The sequence below is a fragment of the Petaurus breviceps genome, unplaced genomic scaffold (assembly GCF_028583685.1).
Source record: "Petaurus breviceps papuanus isolate PSGF00001 unplaced genomic scaffold, PetGlider_PUasm1.0 90881, whole genome shotgun sequence".
In the NCBI taxonomy this organism is placed as follows: Eukaryota; Metazoa; Chordata; class Mammalia; order Diprotodontia; family Petauridae; genus Petaurus; species Petaurus breviceps.
In genome coordinates this window covers 16,480,440-16,499,219 of record NW_027187369.1, presented here as the reverse complement: position 1 = coordinate 16,499,219, position 18,780 = coordinate 16,480,440, and the positions used below count along the sequence as shown (strand labels likewise).

Here is an 18,780-nt window from a genome sequence, read left to right as displayed (position 1 = left end):
GAAAGAAAGAAAGAAAGAAAGAAAGAAAGAAAGAAAGAAAGAAAGAAGAATTTACCTAACATGGAAGTAAGAGGGGATGGGGAGGAAGGAAAGGGAGTGGGTAATGAAAAGAAGGCAGATAAAAGAAGGCAGGGTCAGAAGCAAAACAGACTTAAGAGGGGAGACTCAATAAAAAAGAGAGAGAGATAAATGTAAGAAAATAGGATGGAGGGAAATACACAGTACTCATAAATGGGAACAGAAATGGAAATGAGATTAACTCATCCATAAAATGGAAGTGTATAAGAGAAGGGATTAGAAATGAGAATCTAACAACACATTGTTTATAAGAAACATACTTGAAATAGAGAGACACACAGAGAGTTAAAACAAGATGCTGGAGCACAATCTATTATAATTTAGCTAAATTAAAAAGGCAGGGTTAACCATCCTGATCTCAGACAAAGCAAAAGCAAAAATAGATATCATTAAAAAGATAAGCAGGGAAACTACATTTTGCTAAAAGGTGCCATAGACAATGAAGTAATATCAATACCAAAATTATATGCACCAAATGACATAATATCGAAATAATTAAAGAAAAATTTAAATTAATTACAGGAGGAACCAGACAGTAAAACCTATACTCATAGGGGGCCTACAATTTCCCCTTTCAAAATGAGATAAATCTAACCATTCAGACGTCAAGGAGGTAAAGAAAATCATAGAAAATTTAGATATGATAGACCTCTGGAGAAAACTGAATGGGACTAGGAAAAAGTATACCTTTTTCACAGCTGTTCATTTAATCTTTGCAAAAGCTGATAAACATCAGAACAAAAAGCCTCACAACCAAATGCCAAAAAGAGCAGGAATATTAAATGCACCCTTTACAGACCATAATTCAATAAAAAAAATTACATTTAATAAAGGGCCATGGAAACATAGATTAAAAGCTAATTTGTTTGGATCTGTTTAATAGTATCTTGATTTCTCATAAAGTCATTAGCTTCCATTTGTTCCAATCTAATTCTGAAGGAATTATTCTCTTCAGTGAGCTTTTGAAATTCTTTTTCCATCTGGCAAATTCAGCTTTTTAAGGCATTCTTCTCATTGGCTTTTTGGGCCTCTTTTGCCATTTGAGTTCATCTATTTTTTAAGGTGTTATTTTCTTCAGTCAGGTTGTTGACTCTCTTTTCATGATTTTCTTGCATCATTCCCATTTCTCTTCCCAATTTTTCCTCTACTTCTCTTAATTGATTTTCAAAATCCTTCTTGAGCTCCTCCATGGCCTGTAAACAGTTCATATTTTTCTTGGAATCTTTTGGTGCAGGAGGTCTGACTTTGTTCTCTTCCTCCTGTTCCATGCTTTGATCCTTTTGGTCCCCAATAAAGGAATCGAAAGTTGGATTGCTGTGTTTGCTTTGCTTCCTTTTCTTGCTCATGTTGCCACTCAATTACTTGACTTTTGAGCTCTTTGCCACAGTAGAACTCTGCTTCCAGAGAGGAAAGCTTTGTCCCAAATCGCTGGGGTTTTTGCAGTTGGAACAGCTATTAGGAGAGTAGTGTCTCTACAAGCCCACATGCTCTGGCTCACTGGTCACACACCTCAGAACCACAACCCAAGACTGTGATCCAGATCCAGGCAGGTTAAAGCAAGAACAATTACCCTGTGAATGGTCACTTGGGCCCCCTATGATCTGCAGTCCAAGAGCTCTGAAGCAGCCAAATCGAGGCAGCTGCATGGCTGTCGCATGCCTCCGATGCTTCTTGCTCCATGGACAGAGGCCAGACCACACCTCCATCCTCCCCCCTGCCCCTCTGTTCCAAAAGAGTTCAACACTGACCTTTTACTTTGTCTTTGGAATTTATAGGTTGATATTTCTGGAAACCACCACAGCTGCTGGTGATCCACTCTCTTGAGGTCTGCTGCAGCTGCTGCTGGTTGGGGCTGCCCTGGGGCTAAAACTGCGGGCTCACACGATGCTGGGCTTGGCTCCTAGCACACTGTAATGGATCCTTCCTGCTGGGCTGCCTTCAGCAGGAGATTTGTTTCTCTCTGTCACTTTGTGGATTGAGCAGCTCTAAAATTTGTTTAGAGTCATATTTTATAGGTATTTGAGCTGGTTATGGGGGGAGCTCATAGAGTTTTCCTGCTTCTACACTGCCATATTGGCTCCACCCTGATTAAAAGCTAATTTGAAACTAAATAATTTAATTCTGAAGAATAAATCATAGAAAAAATCAATTATTTCATTAAGGAGAATGATAACAATGAGACAACATTCCAAAATTTGTGGGATTAAGTCAAAATAATACTTAAGGAAAAGTTTATATCTTTACATGAAAATATTAATAAAAGAGAAAAAGAACAGATAAATGAATTGATTGTACAACTACAAAAAAAAAACTAAAAAAACAAAACAAATTAAAAATTCCAAGTTAAACATCAAAATAAAATTCCTGAAAATAAAAGACAAGATTAATAAAAAATGGAATTAATAAATAAAACTTGTAGCTGATTTTCTGGGGGAAAAAATAAAATAGATAAACAATTGGTTAATTTGATTTTAAAAAAAGAGAAAAAATCAAATTACTACTATTAAAAATGAAAAAGGTAAATACACCACCAATAAAGGAAAAATTAAAACAATTCTTAATAGTTATTTTGCCCCATTATATGCCAGTAAAACTAATAACGTAAGTAAAATAGATGAATGTTTACAGAAATAAAAAATTTCCCAGATAAAAAGATGAGGAAATAGACTACTTAAATAACCCTATATTAGAAAAATAAATTGAACAACCCATCAATGAGCTCCCTAAGAAAAATTTCCCAAGACTGGATGAATTCACAAGTGAATTCTACCAAGCATTTAAGGAAAAATTAATCCCAATACTATATAAACTATTTAGAAAAAATAGGTAAAGAAGGAGTCCTACTAAATTCCTTTTATGACACAATTATGATTTTAATACCTAAACCAGGGAATTCAAAAACAGAGAAATAAAACTATAGACCCATTTCTCTAATGAATATCAAAGCAAAATTTTTAAATAAAATACTAGCAAGGAGATTACAGCAATATATATCACAAAGATTATATACTGTGACCAGGTGGGATTTATACCAGGAATGCAGAGCCAGCTCATAATTATCAGCATAACTGACCATATAAATAAAAATAAAAATCATATAATTATATCAATACACACAGAAGAAGTCTTTGGCAAAATACAAACACATTCCTATTTAAAACACTGGAAAGTATAAGATTCATTGGAACCTTTCTTAAAACAGTAAGTAGCATCGATCTAAAACCAAAACAAGCATTATCTCTAATACAGATAAACTTGAAGCCTCCCCAGTAAGATCAGAGGTGAAGCACGGATATCTATTATCGCAACTATTATTATATTATCATATTTTGTACTAGAAATGCTAACTATAGCAATGACAATAAAAAGAGATAGAAGTAATAAAAATAGGCAATGAGGAAACAAAACTATCACTTTGTAGATGCTATGATGGTATAATTAGAGAATCCTAGACAATCAACTAAAAAATGGAAAAAATAGCAACTTTAGCAAAGTGGAAGGATATAAAATAAATCCATATAAATCATCAGGATTTTTATGTACTTCCAACAAAACAAAGCAGGAAGAGATAGAAAGAGAAATTCCATTTAAAAGAACTACAGACAATATAAAGTACTTGGGAGTCTACCTGCTAAGGGACTATATGCGCAGAAATATAAAAAACCATTTCACACAAAATAAGGACAAATATAAACAATTGAAGAAATATTAATTGCTCATAGGTAGGATGAGCCAATATGATAAAATTATAATTCTGCCTAAGTTAATTTGATTATTCTGTGCCATACCAATCAAACTGCCAAAAAACTACTTCATAGAAACAGAAAAAATAGCAACAACATTCATCTGGAAGAACAAAAAGTCAAAACTATCATGGGAATTAAAAAAAAAAACATGACGGAAGGTAGCCTAGCTGTACCAGATCTCTAACTATGTTACAAAGTGGCAATCATCAAAACAATCTGGTACTACCTAAGAAATAGAGTGGCTGGGGTGGCTAGGTGGTGCAAATAGAGCACCAGCCCTGGAGCCAGGAGAACCTGAGTTCAAATCTGACCTCAGACACTTAACACAAAAACTAGCCCTGTGACCTTGGGCAAGTCACTTAACCCCAATTGCCCTGCCTTCCCCCCTCCATAAGGAAAAAAGAAAAAAAATAGAGGGGTAGATCAGTGGAATAGATTAAGTACACAATACATAGTAGTAAATGGTCATAGTAAACTGATGTTTGACAAATGCAAAGAGCCAAGCTTTGGGGGTAAAAAGTCAACATTAGACAAAAAATACTGGGAAAATTCTAAAGCAGTTTGGCAGAAACTAGACATAGACCAACATTTCCCACCATTTACCAAGGGAAGGTCAAAATGGATAAATGATTTAGACATAAAGGGTGATAAGATGGAAAAATGTACTTGTCAAATATATGGATAAGAGAAGCATTCATTACCAAACAGGGTATAGAGATTACTGGAATTAAAATAAATAATTTTGATTATATTAAATTTTAAAGCTTTTGCATAAACAAAGCTAATTCAGCCAAAAATACAAAGGAAAATAGGAAATTAGGGGAAAATGTTGCAAAAATTTCTCTAATAAAGTCCTCATTTCTCAAATATATAGGGACCTGAGCCAAATTTATAAAAATAAGGGTCATTCCTCAGTTCATAAACTTCCAAGGATATGAACAGGCAGCTTTCAGAAGAAGAAATCAAAGTTATCAAGAGTCACATAAAAATGTTCTAAATTACTACTGATTAGAGAAAAGCACCTGACACCTATCAGACTAGTTAACATGACAGAAAAATAAAATGACAAATGCTGGAGGGGATTAATGCTGGGGCAATAATGCACTGTGGGTAGAATTGTGAACTAGTTCAACCATTAAGGAGAAAAATTTGGAAACATGTCCAAAGGGCTATAAAACTGTGCAAAGGGGCGGCTAGGTGGTGCAGTGAATAGAGCACCGGCCCTGGAGTCAGGAGGACTTGAGTTCAAATCTGGCCTCAGACACTTAACACAAAAACTAGCCATGTGACCCTGGGCAAGTCACTTAACCCCAATTGCCCTCCAAAAAAAAGCAAAAAGAACCTGTGAATACCCTTTGAACTAGCATTAGCTCTACTTAGTTTGAATCCCAAAAAGATCAAAGAAAAAGTAAAAAGACCTACTTGTACACAAATATTTACAGCAGCTCTTTTTTGTGGTGGCAAAGAATTGGAAATTGAGGGGATGCCCATCAATTGGGGAATACTTGAATAAGCTGTGGTATATGATTGTAATGGAACACTACTGTGCTATAAGAAGTAGTAAGCAGGAATGTTTCAGAAAAACCTGGGAAGACTTAAATGATCTCATGCAAAGTGAAGTAAGCAAAACCAGGAAAAAACTGTAGACAATAATAGTAATATTGTCAGGATGATCAACTCTTAAAGACTTAGCTACTCTAATTAAAACAATAATCCAAGACAATTCCAAAGGACCCATGATAAAAAAAAAATGCTATCCACATCCAGAGAGAGAAGTTATGAATTCTGAGTGCAGATTGAAGCAAACTTTTCTTTAAATTTTTTAATTTTTTTGCTTTTTGGGGGGCAATTGGGGTTAAGTAACTTGCCCAAGGTCACATGGCTAGTTTTTGTGTTAAGTGTCTGAGGCCAGATTTGAACTCAGGTCCTCCTGACTTAAGGGCTGATGCTCTATTCACTAGCCACCCCCTGAAGCAAACTTTTTAAACTTTATTTTCACTGTCTTATTTTGTTTGTGTTTTGTTTTGCAACATGGCTAATATGGAAATATGTTTGGCATGACCACATATGTATAGGTGAAATCAAAGTGCTTGCCTGAGTTCAAATCTAGCTTTAGAAACTTAGCTGTGTCACCCTGAGCAAGTCACTTAACTTCTGTAGGTCTCAGTTTCCTCAACTATGAAATAGGGATAATAACAGCATCTGCCTTGCAGGTTATTGTGAGTATCAAATGACGTAGGTAATATTTGTAAAGTGCTCTACAAACCCTAAAACACTGCAGAAATGTGAACTCATTATTATTGTTTGTTTTTTGTATTTTTCAATGCAGACAGAAATGCAATGGGAAATCCTCTTTAAAATGAACAAGCATTGTTATACAACACATTTTAAAGCTGCCTGCTATTCACCTAGTAGACTGTGCATGAGCCTGTGGGGTATACAGTATATACTTGAGTATGACAAGTCTCAATCCCCATGTGTATGTCAAATAGACACTAGACTTTTAAGTCCAGAGAACTGAGGGTGGATCTCAGTTTTGCTGATGATAGCTGTGTGATCCTGGGCAAGTCACCTCATCTGGCTGACCCTCTGTTTCCTTGTCTTTAAGATGTTAACAAAAATCCTTGCACTCCCTCCCTTTTCAGGCTGTGCTGAATACCAAACAAGGTGATATGCATCATGTACCTCAGAGCCCAAAGTCCTAGACTGTCTTAGTAGCATTATGAATACTCTTATACAACATTGTGTAGTGTAAGTATTCTCTCTCTCCACAAGGTAGTGTCACAAATGGAGAGCTCAACAACAGATGTGTTTGCCTTTATTTAAGCACATCCCTAGGCCATGGCTTGCTACAACAGACACTCAAGATCAAATGGAATTTTGAGTCGTGGCTCTGACACCAGCATATTGCTTAGACAGAGAGCAAAGGCACAAAGGTGAGTTGCCTTCCAGCAACTGTAATTTACAGATATTTTTAGAGAAAAGAGTCCTCATATATACTGTGGATAGATATATCTTTCAAACTGAGCATGCTTCTCTTGGAGCCACCAGTATTTGGGACATTCATTGTCTCCAGGGGATCACTCTAAGTCAGCAACTTGTACTGAGTAAAGGCTTGCTCACTAAAGGGGATTCAGGTTGAGGCATGTGTCATGCTTCCAGACAATGCAATCTCTGGGAAATCTGGATAAACAAAGTATAACTCAAGCTATACAGAGAGTCCTAACTTTTTAAAAAGGTTATCAGGGGTACACCTCTTTTATAATATGTGGGCTGGTATAGTCTCTCTCCCTGAGCCTCTAGTTTCTCTGGGCTAGTTGGTGTTTTTCAGAATCATGTACTGGCAAGGAAAGAGTTGAGCATGTATTAATACTAAACTCTCCTTAGGGATAGGTGGGCTTGTTGACTGCCTTAGATAGCACACAGACAAATCACTGATGGGACAGTATCTAACAAGTTAGAAATCTCATTCTGAGCTTTCCTCTCACAGTCCTGCTGGATTCAAGTGCAGGCTCTGCTGCCTGCTGGGTCTGTGATCTCTGGAAAGCAACACATCCTTTAAGCCTCAATTTCATTCTCTGTGAAAGGGGTATAGCAAGGTCTCCCTGACTACATCACAGGGATGATGTGAAATTCAAATGAAATAGGTGACAAAGTACCTAAAAAAGCATTATGTAGATAAATGTTATTCATTTTATTTATGTACTTTCTGTAGTTCTCACCTTCACCTTTCAGTTTCATTGAGAGTTCTAGGTTTTGTCTGTTTCTGAGTATGGAGCTAGTTTTGCTCATTCAACACATTATCAAAGATTTTTTGACCACCTACTATGTGCAAAAGAGGCAAGCAAGCTAGCATAGTGGACTGAGTAGTAGACTTCAAATCAGGCAGGCCTTATTGCTGCCTTTGACACACAGTGCAAGGATTTCCCATACCAATGAGATAGTGATTATGTATACATTCACTGCATATGACACAAAGGTATAGAACATCAAAATCATGACTTCACGGACATATTATCTGAGTATATAAACGATATGCATAAAAAGGAAACGTACACCATAAAGCAACAGCAATTAATAGGTAGTATATATGTGCCAAATGAATGGTCCAAACAACTGCTAGAAGTTCAGTGAAAACGGAGATTACTGAAATCACTAAGGGTAGAAATAATTAGGAAAAGCTTCACTGTGGGACTTGGTACTGAATCTGGACCTTTAAGCATATGTGCTATTCCTCCCTGGTCCCATCAAAGGCTTCAAAATGTTTTAGAAATACATGGTACTAGATGAACCTTTCCTGGTTGGGGGAGAAGAAAAGATGGGGAGAAGGAACTGGGGGACTGGGTAGCTGTGGAGTTGGAGTGGGCAGACTGGTTCACTGAGAAGTTCCCATGCAGGTAGATCACAATGTGAATGATTCATAATCTAGGCTATGCCTGAAAGGCTAAGCAGTAGTAGACAACTGGGTCTCAATTTAATTCAACTCAATTCAATGAGCAAGCACTTAGTATATGCCAGACACTAGGATAGGCACTGAAAAGCTAAAGACCAAAATGAAGCAGAACGCTACCCTCAAGAACCCAACCTTCTGTTAGGATGAGCAATCTTTCCACAGAGTAGCAAATACAAAATATAAACAAAGTAAATGCAAAGCAATTTCAGAGGGGAGGTCTCTAGAAACCAAGAAGTTTAATTATAATCTATGCTGCTGACCCAGATCTATATGTTCAGCCCTAGATGCTCTCCTGAGTTCCAGTCCTACAGCACCAACTGCTTATTGGTCACTTCAAAGCGATTTCAATCTGAAAGTTTGGTTAAAAAAGGCAAACAGGCTAGGTGGTATATAAATTCATATTGTTTATTCCCTTAAAGCTAGCTAAGTCATGTATACATGGAGCCAGAATTTTAATTCTGACTGATAAAAGAATGACAAGCCTTATATACGTTTTATAACAATCCCAGGTCAGGATGGCAGTATCCGTCAGATTTATGATCTCCCTATGTGTTTAACCATAGCATAAGAAAGGAATTTTCTTAATTTAATAGGTTGTAAATACAATAAGATAAGAGAGTTGACAAAGTATCAATTGAAAATACAACCTGGGGGGGTGGGGGTGGGACAGAGCCAAGATGGCAGAGCAAAAGCAGGAACTTCCTTTGAGCTCACATCCCAACCACCTCCAATATCGATAAAAAATGACTAAACAAACTTTAGAGCTATAGAACCTACAAAACGACAGAGTAAAATACATCTTTAGCTGAAGTCAGCCTGGCAAGCCGAAAGGAAGGGTCTATTGCACCAGGCTGTGAGTGGGGCACAGACCAGCAGCACAAACCAGCAGACCTCAGGAAACTGAATCACTGGCAGCTTTGGTGGTTTCCAGACTTTTCAACCCATAAATGCCAAAGAGAAAGTAAAAGGTAAGTGAGGAAACTCTGTTGGACCTGGGTGAGAGAAGAGCACAGTCTGGCCCCTGCCCCCAGGGTGGCGCAGGTGGCAGTGGTGGCTGCAACACTGGCAGCAGCTGACTTCCGGGGCTCCAGGCCCACAGATAGTGGGGAGACCAAGTGGCTAACCAAAGGGCAATTGCAGGAATATTTTTCTAATGCTGAGGCAAGATTCCCTTGCTTTGCCCTGCTTGGATCTGGGTCGCAGTCTTGGGTGGGGGTCCTAGAGTAAGGAGCGCTGGCATGGCAGAGCTTGTTGAAGCTGTGGAGAGGCAGTCCTCCTCACAGTTATGAGGCAGGTGCTTAGAGGAAGCTCTGATAATAGCTGCATAAAACCCCAGAAATTTGGGACAAGCAGGCTCCACTCTGGAAGCAGAGTTCTACAGTGGCAAAGAGCTCAAAAGTAATTGATTGGCAAAATGAGCAAACAGAGGAAGAGAAATCAGACTATAGAATAGTTCTTTGGCAACAAATAAGATCAAAATATAGAACCAGAAGAAAACAACAAAGTCAAAACTCGTGCATCAAAAGCTTCCAAGAAAAAGATAAATTGGTTGCAGGCCATGGAGGAGCTCAAGAAGGATTTTGAAAATAAAGTAAGAGGAGAGAAAAAATTGGGAAGAGAAATGAGAGTGATGCAAGAAAATAATGAAAAATGAGTCAACAGCTTTCTAAAAGAGACCCAAAAAAATACTGAAGAAAATAACACCTTAAAAAACAGACTAATTGAAATGGCAAAAGAGGTCTAAAAAGCCAATGAAGAGAAGAGTGAATTAAAAAGCAGAATTGCTTTTTTTTCTAAGTGACTTAGAAAGCAGATAGAAAAGGAAGTTCAGAAGCTCACTGAAGAAAATAATTCCTTCAAAATTAGATTGGAGCAAATGGAAGCTAACTCTATGAGAAATCAAGATACTATAAAACAAATCCAAAAGAATGAAAAAATAGAAGTCAATGTGAAATATCTCACTGGAAAAACCACTGACCTGGAAAATAGATACAGGAGAGATAATTTAAAAATTATTGGACTATCTGAAAGCCATGATCAAAAAAAGGGCCTAGACATCATCTTTCAAGAAATTATCAAGGAAAACTACTCTGATATTCTAGAGCCAGAGGGTAAAATGGAAATTGAAAGAATTCACCAATCACCTTTTTAAAAAATATCCCAAAAAGAAAATTCCTAGGAATATTATAGTCAAATTCCAGAGTTCCCAGGTCAAGGAGAAAATATTATAGGCAGTCAGAAAGAAACAATTTGAGTATTGTGGAAACACAATCAGGATAACACAAGGTTTAGCAGCTTCTACACTAAGGGATCGAAGGGCTTAGAACCTAATATTCCAGAGGTCAAAGAAGCTAGGATTAAAACCAAGAATCACTTGCCTAACAAAATTGAGTATAATACTTCAGGGGGTAAATGGACATTAAGTGAAATAGAGGACTTTTGTGTTGTATGAAAGGAGAGAAGGTTAGCACTCCCCTTGATAAGGATGGAAGAGGTCCTAGTGGCCTTTACAACACATATATGGTTAAGGCATTGCCACCTACTCTGTGGCATCTAACCATGTTTTTTTTAATATTTATGGCAGCTCTTTTTGTGGTGGCAAAGAATTGGAAATTAAAGGGGTGCCCATCAATTGGGGAATGGCTGAAACAAGGAGCAGACAGTCTTCATATTTGCCTGGAGAGGCTTATACAAACTGATGCTGAGTGAGAAGAGTAGAGACAGGAGGAATGTGTACACAATTACAGACACAATGTATGTGTGATGACCAACTTTGATAGACTGGACTCTTCTCAGCAATGCAGTGATGTAAGTCAATCCCAAAAAACTCATGATAGAGAGAAATATGTGCATCCAGAGAAAGAACTAGAAAGAACTGAGTTTATATCCAGGTGGAAGCAAATTACCTGATCTTTTTCCTTCTCTTGTGTGGTTTTATGTCCTCTTTACCATTTTTCACTCCATCTGATACAATCTGTCTTTATAACCTGACTAATGTATAATGTGAAAGTATTTACAGATCCTATACTTGATTGTATCCCGTCATGGGGGAGGAAAGGAGGAAGGGGGAGAAAATTTAAAACTCAAGGAATTGTGGAATTGAATCTGCAAACTAAAAGTAAACAAAAAAAATTAATAAAAAAAGTTTAAAGAAAAAAAAAGAAATAGAGGACTTTCAAGCATTTTTGCTGAAAAGACCAGAGCTGAACAGAAAATTTGACTTTCAAATACAAGAAGCCAGAGAAGCATGAAAAGGTAAACAGGAAAGAGAAATCATAAGGAACTTATTAAAGAAAATCTAACCCAGGATATCTGTGTTTCCTTTACCATTAATATGACATAACATAGTATATGTCCATAAAGTATTAAGATAAGGAAAATCTTATTATTCAAGACAGCATCTTGGGTTAAGGTGCCTCATCCTTAATGGTCATAAACAGAGGAAAATGTTCTTAGTCAGCTTCATCTGGCCTTGTAGCTGTTGACACAGGATGAAGAATTCTCTGGGTTTACTCAGAGAACAAAGAAGGGCATGTCTGTTAGGCTGAGGTTCTTCTTCTGGTTGATTAGTTAACACTTTGGTCCTTATTGGGGTTCAAATGATCAGAAATGATTATCAATGGATTCCTACAGGCATCTCAGATATATGTCTAAAACAACACATTATTTTTCATACAAAACCTACACCTCTGCTAAACTTTCCTATGCTATCCAGGGCACTATAACCTTCCAGTCACCCTGGTTCCTAAGCTCAGTATCATTTTCAACTCCTTACTGTCATTCCATATACCCACCCAACCAGTCATCAAATCTTATTGTTTCTACATCCACAACATTTTTGCATATGTCCCCTCCACTGCACTCACACAGCTATCACCTTTATTCAGGCCCTCGTTATCATTGCAACATTCTTCTAGCTGACCTCATTACCTCAAGATTTTCCCCACTCCAAATTCATCCAAAAATTTCCTTGAGCACAAGTATGATTATGTCAACCCTCTATTCAATAAACTCCACTGACTACCTCTAGAATCAAATATGAACACTTCTATTCTGTATTTAAGCCCTTTATAACCTGGCCCCTCCCTGCTTTTTCAGGTTATTTTATACCTTGCTCTTCACACATTATTGTCCAGTTATATTGACCTACTTGATACTCCTCTCACATGACACTCCATTTCCTGTTCCTATGCTTTTGCAATGGTATGGAAGATGATTAGAGGAGGGGAGAGACTTGAAAAAAAGAGGACTAATTAGGAAGCTATTAGAAGAGTCTAGGTTAAAACCAGAACTTTGGTGATGGCCATGTGACTGGAGGGAAGGTGACTGATGTGAGAGACACTGTGGAGATAGAAATGACAAGCTTTAGAAAGTAACTGGATGAGAAGGAAGAATCTAAAGTCACTCAGAGGTTGCAAACCTGACTGAATGGAAGAATGGTGGTGTCCTTCACAGAAATAGTGAAGGTAAAACAAAGTGAAAACAAAGAATCAGAATTAGATCTAAGAGAGGCTAATGAGGGATGAGCTCTGGGGTTCAAGCTATAATAATTTAGGGTCCAAGCAAGCAACAGAGTAAGGAGCTATACAAACCATTATCTTAATTTACCTTGCTGTTTGTATGTGGGGATGAGCATGTTTTGATACCAGCTGCATCTGGCCAACACAAACCTTCATGATATTCTGAGGTCCCTTTAGATGGAGAGTTCCTGCCGCCACCACAGTCTTCATTATTTTCCATGGCACCATACTAAGTCCATGCTGCTATAAGACAGGTAGGATCTGGACTGACAGAGAGGTGTGGGAATAGCCACTTCACGTTTGGCTGGAAGGGTAGGTTCGAGCTAGATAGTGCAGAATGAAAAGTGAGAGAGTTGATAAGTACTTATTAAGCAACTACTATGTGCCAGGCACTATGCTAAGCACTGGGTATATAAAGAAAAGCAAATGACAAGGCCCTGCCTTTGAGGAGTTCACAATCTAATGGGGCAGACAACATGTAAACAACTATGTACAGACAAGCTATAGACAGGATAAATAATCCATCAGAATTAAAAGGGCTTGGGAAAGGTTTCCTATAGAAGATACAATTTTAACCGGGATCTGAAGGAAGCAGGGAAACCAGGAGGGAGAATGAGGAGGGAGAGCTTCCCAGGCATAGGGCACAGTCAGAAAAAATGCCCAGAATCAGAAGATGGAGTGTCTTATTCAGGTAACAGCAATGAGGCCAGTGTCACTGGCCTGAAGAGTATGAAGTGAGGATGCACTTCACCATTCCAGCCCTTTTGGACTTGACTGTAGCTTTTCTTTCTACTGAGACATTCCCAGTAATGTTCTGAATGTCACATCTGGGATTTCCAAGCTCTTACCAAGGTTGATGGAGTAGAGTGTCAAATAGCTGCCAAATTAGAGATTCATCTTAGGCTATCTCAGGAAGGCCTTATCCTCACAGTCTTGACTGTGCTTGAAGGTTTACATTGCTTCCCCACCCCCATCCCCACATGACTTGAAGGTACAACATGCAAGTCATTCATATAAGGGGAAAAATCAGACATAACATGTTTCCCTGTTTGCAAGGGTATTCGGGGAAGGTTAAATCCTCTATCACATTAGAGAGATTTTCTACAGAGGATTTTAAACAAGGATATGGATAAAAATCTCCTACTGACTTGTTAGACTTTAGATGACCACTTCTAAGTATAAAAAGGAGACATGAGCTAATAAAAGGAGGGGAAGCAACACTGATATAGTCTTACTCTGCTTTGTGAGTTGTGATTATTTCCTCACTTCTGATGATCTTGTTGATAATGCAAACAACTGAAGATTCACAACTGAAGCCGCCTATTTAGGACCAATGTACCACTTTGGCTAGTTGGCGCTGCAGTGTATAGAGTGCTGAGCCTGGAATCAGGAAGATCTGAGTTCAAATCAAGCCTCAGATATTGGATGGGTAGTAAGACCCAGGGACAACACTTAATCCCCATTTGTCTCATTTCCTACAGGTATACAGGTACCTCCCTCCCAGGGTTGTTGTGAGGATCAAATGAGGTAATAATTATAAAGACTTAGTACAGTTCATGACACATAGTAAGTACTACATAAAATGTTAGTTTTTTTTTTTTATCATCATTACTAAATCTATATCAACACCCTGATTAGATGGCATAGTGGATAGAGTCCTGGATTTGGAGTCAAAAAGATATGATTTCAAATCCTGCCTCACACGCTTACTAGCTATGTGATCCTGGGCAGGTCACTAAACTTATCTCCCCCTGTTTTCTCATTGGCAAAATGAAGATAATATCTGCATCTACTACAAAGGGTTGTTGTGAGAATCAAATAAGAAAATCTACATAAAGTGCTTTTCAAACCTTAAAGTGCTATATGGTAGCTATTAATTATGAAAACATGGTATCAAGATTTCATGTTTTATCTCATTGTTTTTATGTCTCAGAGAAAATGACCAAACCTGCATTCCACTTTTCAGTAACCCAGAGATTTTCATGCATTATTTTCAATGACTTGTAGCAACTCTTCACAGAAAAGCCTTGACGTTCAGTCTGTTCTTATCCTATCAGATTCCTTGCAGAACTAACCAATTCTTATCACCAATGAGCAGACAGTGAAATTTAGCCTCTGTAAAGATGCAATTTGACTTCAGAAGTTTTTTTTAAATTAATCAATATTTCTAAATTCAAGAAGAGGAATAGTATTTCTCCCCATTAAATCACTGCAAGGAAATTATTTATTTCAAAGAATTCTATTAAACCAGGTTATTTTCATTTATTTTCCCCCCAGAGAAAATGCAATATACTGGATCGATAAACATCCAAAGAAGAATAACATCTACATTCATCATACTCAATCCTTGTGCAATAACATTTCTGTTTTCCGTAGAAAGATTCTCTACTTAACTTGACTACCTTTTATTGCTCCTTCTCAGTTAAATAAAATGGTTGATGTTTTTTGCAATATACAAAGGAGTTTTGTTAGACCACTCATTTATTCCATTTATATGCTGCCGGCTGAGTTTCACATATGATGTTATTTACTATATTCTTAGTACACCAGGTAAAATGCAATAGAAGCATACAATGATTTTTCTGAGAATTACACATGTAATTTTAAATAATAAACAGTAAATCTAGCCAAGTTCACTAAATGTTAAGCTTTTTCTCCTTTTGTTATATACAAGATACTTGCTCAGAGGGAAAAGATTTGATTTTATACAGCTTATCATTGTAATCCAGAAGCTCTAAAGCATGCAAAAAGCCTGTCATTGTTAAATCTTCTGTTTATTCAAAAAATAATACAAAGCAACATTTTCTGAAGATTTTCAACTTGAAGTACTTAGCAGGTTTAATTTGAATTCTTATTCATCTACTTGATGACTACTAGAGTGGAATACAAAGTGTTTTGCATTGTTGTCTCATATGCAAACGTTATGTTATAGCTCCACAAGGAATGAAGGAGTCATGGGGACTGAGACCTCTTTCTGGCTCTCCCACTCACTGGCCATGTGACCCTGGAAAGTCACTATTCTCTCAAGTCCTCAGTTTCCTCATTTGTAAAATGGGGACAATGAAACAGAACTTTTTTTGAAAGAGCTTTGTAAACTGTAAAATGCTATACAAAAATAAAAGTCTATTATTACTAGGAAAGATAAAAATTAATCAATAATGGGAAATCAATCAATTAATAACATTTTCAACCTTTTCTATGCTGTGGAAGTTACTCAAAGGCATATGATCCCATCTCTCAAGAAATCCTTTTAAAAAACAAATAGTTCCTTTGTCATCAAAACAAATAGTTTTTATATAGTCATACTCTTTTTTTGCAAATCAGAATTTTCATTTAAAATATTCTTAACCTTATCCCATATTCATCTTATCATTTAAAGTTGTAGCTAAATGGAAGGATAGCCTAAATATTCTCCTTTATTTACTAAAGTTGCTGACTTTATCATGTACACCCCAAGTAATTAAAAAAAATCATTTTGAGGGACACATGGTTTCTCACTTTGTAGCAGTGTAAATCAACAGATTACCGGGAAGATAACCACAGTTGTTGGAGAAGAAAAAGAAATAGAGAACTTCTGGGTGAACCTTGCAAAGATCCTTCAAGCAAAGGCAACATAAACCCTGATACTTGATGAAATTCAGCACAAAGGAGGACAATGAGAGCTCCAACCAGAAAGACCAGATGATTGCAGATTACTCAGAACCCTGGTGCTTAGACAACATAAATCCTTTCTTCACAAAGAGTTGGAAAGTGCTATATATTGACCATTAGAAGATAATGAAAGTTAATACGTTTTAATTTTAAAAAAAGAAATGACTTTACAGACATAACGGTCATGTCAGAATCTGCTCTTTTTGAATAGTTAAATAATCAGCTGATTTCTACAAAGTCAAACCAAATGTGAAATTAAGGAAAAGAAAAATAAGAATGTGTTGCATGTGATTTTAATATCTCTAACAAGACTAGTTTAAACAAACTTATAACTAAAAACAAGACAAAACCCAATTATACACAAAAGTCAAGACAATAACTATCAATATTTTTTACAGAAGTTTAACCAATCCAAAAGAGTCACCAGAAGAAGGAGGCAAAAAGAATCCAGGAACTGTCAACAAATAAGTCTTTCCAAGAAGAAATATGTCAGCCAAGAGTACCACTGGTTGAATTCATTAGAAAAACAGTATGTAGAACAATGATGAAAGATTACAAGAAGTACTGCCTGAATAGAGAGCAAAAGATAGTAATGGAGAAAACAAGACCACAAAGAACTTGGAATGAGGTCTAGCTAAATCACATCACTTTGAGATTATTTGTAGAAAATATTGAAAACAACTATGGGATGCAATGTGGTTTAATGGAAAGAGCCATGGATTTGGACTAAGAGGACCTGGATTTAAATCCTGGCTTTCCTACTTGCTAGCTATGTGACCATGAGAAGTTATTCTCCCCCTCTGGGCCTTAGTTTCTTCGTTTTTAAGTGAAAGAATTGGACTAAATAGTCTCAAATAGCATATCCCACTATAAATTCTGCTATAGTTGCCTAAAATAAACAGATACAAAGTTAAAAAATCTGGTAAAATGTTTATAGCAATCTATTCTTACTAGGGACTACAGCTTTCCTGCTACATTTTGGTTCCACCATACTTCATAACTATGCAAAAGAAGTGGCAATGTCACCTAAAAAGATGAAGTCACAAAAGTGATCAAACTAGACCAAATGCATACAGAAGAAATCTATTATGAAAATTACACTCTTTTAAGGCACATAGGAATTGATATTTGAGGAAGGAAAGAAGGAAACAAGCATTTACTTACAGCTACTTTGTCCCAGGCATAATGCTAAGCACTTTATAAATATTATGTCATTTGATGTGTCATCACCACAAGCCTGGGAGGTAGCTGCTATTATTGTCTACATTTTACAGTTGAGGAAACTGAAACAGAAGTTAAATGACTTGCCCAGGGTCACACAGTTAATAAGTGTCTGAGGTTGGTTTGAACTCAGATCTTCCTAATTCCAAGCCCAACACTCTCTCCACTATGCCACTTAGTTACTTCTAGCTGCTGTTTAAGATACCTCAAAGAGGAAAATATTCCCCCCAAAATGGAAAAGTTCATGGATGATATTTCTATTTTTTATTGATTTTTTATTTTTTCAATTAACAAGCATTTTTCTCTCCCTCCCACTTTTCCTACCTCACTCCCAAACAAAAAAAAGGAAAACAAAAACTTTGGAATAAATATGCACAATTAAACAAACTAAATTGCCATACCAAATATCTAAAAATGTATCTCATTGTGCATCCATTACCCCTCTGTCCACAGTGTTCAACATCAATCTTCTGGAATTATAGTTAGTCATTGATCAGAGTTCTTAAGTCTTTCAAGTTGTTCATTTTTATAGTTTTGCTCTTATATTATAAATTGTTATCATCATTCTCACTTTTTTCTGCATCAGTTCATACAAATCTTCCCAGATTTCTCTAAAATCACTCTTTTTGTCCTTTCTCATGACACTATTGTATTCTATTCATCCATATATCATAATTTGTTTTGCCATTCCCCAATTTATGTATATTCATTTGGTTCTTCTCCCCCCTCCCCAAAAAGTAACCAGGAACATGAATTATTGAGCCATATAGCTGCTTTCTCATCTCTAAAGAATCTTCAGAAGAATGGTCTAAATAAGCACTGAGAGCAACAAAAACACAAAAGGGAAACAAGCACATTTTTACAATTCATTTGTTTATAGCACATCCTTTTCTCTGTTGTTGTTCAGTTGTGTCCAACTCTTTATGATCCCATTTGAGGTTTTCTTGATGTCATACAAATGATTAAGAGCATACACTAAGCTTCTGCTTTGGCTCTCATTTGTTGATTTTTTTTTAAGTATTACACTCAATGTAAGATGCTGCCTTGAAGTCCCTCTTCAAACAAGGTATCTCCTTAATATTGAAAACAGTATACATGGTCCTATATGGGA

The 18,780-nt window shown here is 36.7% G+C and overlaps 1 long non-coding RNA gene and 1 other non-coding gene across 2 annotated transcripts in view; one reads left to right on the top strand and one right to left on the bottom strand.

Annotated features, from left to right (window-relative positions):
• Positions 1-18,780, bottom strand: part of LOC138150623 (uncharacterized) — a 198,771-nt gene that overhangs the window by 129,831 nt on the left and 50,160 nt on the right. The window lies entirely within an intron of this gene.
• On the top strand, positions 10,719-10,846 carry LOC138150718 (U6atac minor spliceosomal RNA). Its single transcript, XR_011165639.1, has one exon. It is a non-coding gene; the product is annotated as a U6atac minor spliceosomal RNA (small nuclear RNA).